A 3359-nucleotide genomic window follows, 5' to 3' on the forward strand; every position below is an offset into this window, starting at 1 on the left:
TAAAAGTAAAGTACTGATAAGGGAATTTCACAGGTAAATTATAGTGGAATGCTGTATATATGCCTTGAAACTTTTAAAGCAAAAGTCAGGTGTTAATGAGACACTTAAGAATAATCAAATGCATCTCATTATTTTAGCATGGCAGTACATACTTTACAAATGTAATGGATACCCATGTTTATTTAACAAAAATTGAGTTTCAGGGCCCAAGAAAATAGCTCAAGTTGATAAAGCATTTGCCTCGCAGGTCTGGGGATTTGAGTTCAATTCCTAGAACCCATATTAAAACAAAAAGTTGGGCATGGCAGTAAGCACTTGTAATCTCAGTTGGATCCTGGGGCCTAGCTGTTCAAACACGCTGTTCTACTCAGCAAGTCCCAGGCCACTGAAAGACCTCTGAAAACAAAGTGGATGCCACCTGAGGAACGATGCTCAAAGCTGACCCCTGGCCTACACACATCACATCTCTCACACGCACACACACACACACACACACACACACACACGCCCATATATAGAACATGCACAACACACACATACACACACACACACACACACACACACACACGGCCATATATAGAACATGCACACCACACACATACACACACACACACACACACGGCCATATATAGAACATACGCACCACACACATACACACACACACACACACACACACACACACACACGGCCATATATAGAACATGCGCACCACACACATACATACTTGTAAACAATAAAATTTGTAATAGATAATGTTTCAAAAATCTGAATAACTACATATGAGAATCCATGTATTGTTGCATTCTCTACCCTGTCTGGTTCTTTTTTCAATGTTTAACTCATTTAACTCAGTCTCACACAGGTAATCAATTTCACTAAGTTTTCTAAAGTACGTCTCTTTGCATCTGTAATAAAATACCTGAAATAATAAGCTTAAAAGAAGAGGTTTATTTTGGCTCATGGCTTTAGAGATTTGAGTTTGTGATCTGCCGGCTTGTTTAGGGCCTTTGGTGAGGCAGCACCTCATGGTAGGCAGTGTGTGATGCAGTGAGGCTGCTCACCAAATGGTGGCAGGTCAGAAAACAGAGGGAACAAGAAGAAGGTTCTTGATTATCATGTGCTCTCAGCCACCTAACCTCCCTCCACTTGTGCCCACCTCATATAGGCCCTGCCACCTCCCACTAGAACCTACAGATTGGAAATCAAATGTTTAGCCTGTGAGTCTTTGGGAGACATTTAAGATTCTAAACCACAGCCATGTTCATTAGTCATATACAGAAATATATGAATACATACTATTATTTTTATCACTGCTATTTTAGAAAAAATACATTCTCATTTGCAAGGCCCTTTTTTCATTTGACTTTTTTTTCCTTTTTTCCCTTATAGTCATATGTAGAGAACTCAGCTGAGTGGATGGACCATAGCTTAAAGATTCCTTTACTATAAAATGCTTCATCAGATAAACCAAAATGTCCATTTTTGCATGACTGGCTCTAACTGCCATATATTTAAGATTTAGAAGGTTGAGGAATTCTTATTGTTTAACATTTCTTGGTCTCATATTTGGATTCTTATTTTTTACATTTCACAAGAATAGAAAGAGAGCTTTGAAAGCCATGGTCCTGGCAGAGGTGTCTTAGTCACTGATGGAAGCACTCTCTGCTGTGAGGAAGGTGGCACGTTTGTGTGAACATGAACGGATCAGTAATTCACGGGCTGCAAAGCCTTTGGATTCATTCTTCTCAGTTTTTGACATGCCTGGATTGTTTTTGCAATCTTCTTCCATAAGGGGAATTTTGCATATTTATTTAAAGCAACAATGCCTTAGTGATAAGTCATCATCCTGATAATGCCTCTAAAAATTCCAACATTCAGTTTTGTTTAGACATAGATCAAATAAAATTTTATCTAAAAGCGTGTAAAACTTAGCTATCTGGACTTATATGGAAAGATTTTGGCAAAAGAGAAGCAACTGGTATTTCTATTTCAGGTATTATTTGAGGAAGTGCTGTTGGTCTTGTTCCTAAATAGTTTTTCAGCTGCCCTAGCTTTATCTCAGTATCAGTAGACTCAATTAACTCCATAAACAACATCCTTACCTTTAATTAACTACATGTTTTCATATTATGTGGGGACAGTACCATGGAATGTGAGGCTTGGGTTTAGAGACATTCAGTTCTAAATCCTGTAAACATTCAGTTTTGGTGTTCTTTACCTCTGAGGGTTCAATGGGCATGTTCAATGTTCAGAAAGACACAGTTGTTCAGGTGATGAAATCACAGAGGGAATTGTGATCCATTTAAACTAAAAGATAATTGTTAAAAATCTTAACAGGAAAAAGCATGTGAATTTGTTTAGTAAAAGTTTTTTGTACATCAGAGCCTCCAGAAGGAAGTGAGAACACAAAGGTACAGCTCAAACTATCTCAGTGTTTAGGTTTGAGAAACAGGGAGCAGTTGTGCAGAGGCACAACTGAAGGAAAAATACATGAGCCCCTGGGAGAAAATGGGGAGAACATAGTGAGGCTTGTCTGGGTTCTTCTTTGTGTCCTTGTTCTTCAAAGATAATGATGTGCCTGTCCCCTAGAATTAAGGTCATCTGACCTGTTTCTGGGGAAAGGACAGAAGAAGTTCAGAGTGATCCTTCTAGGAATATTTGCTCTACCTTGGGGATTGGGGAAATGAGGAAACAGAAAGGTCTTCCTCTTGTTGAATTTTCTCAAATACCAACATGTCATAGTGTTATAATAAAAAATAATACTCAACATGAGGTATAGAAAAGCTAATGAACTTGTCTAAGTTCAAAAGGCTAGGAAGAGTACAAATTTGAATGCAAGTGGGATCTTTTGAAGTCTTGTGCTCTTGTGGTCACACACAACATTCTCAAAGAAAGGAAAGAGAAAGTTGATGATCAGGAAGAGGGAAAAGAAAGCAGGAGAAAAGAAAGGAAAAAAGGGTTGGCTATCACAAATTAAACAGCAGGATTTGAGACAATATTAAAGATATATAATTATAAAATTGCAAAAGCATTCAATTTCTAAACACCCAAATTAAAAATATCAACATGAACATGGTGTTGGGTTGTTTCCATCCAGAAATTCTTACTTTGTTCCTAAATACACTGAAGAACTTTTAGAAGACATGAGTCTATATCTAATTGTATGAACCAGTTCCTATGTGCCACTGTAAGACCAGCTTTGCCCCTACTGTTTTAGGAGAAGTAAACGTTATTTCCATCTTTGGGTCAGGATGAAAAAATAGAAATAATAGAAATAATAATACTGATAAAATATAATAATACTGTAAGTATAAGAAAACAAATATTTTTAAGGATACTGGAAGTTACGGGGAAAAAAA

The sequence above is a fragment of the Nannospalax galili genome, unplaced genomic scaffold (assembly GCF_000622305.1).
Source record: "Nannospalax galili isolate Female #2095 unplaced genomic scaffold, S.galili_v1.0 scaffold281, whole genome shotgun sequence".
NCBI lineage: Eukaryota > Metazoa > Chordata > Mammalia > Rodentia > Spalacidae > Nannospalax > Nannospalax galili.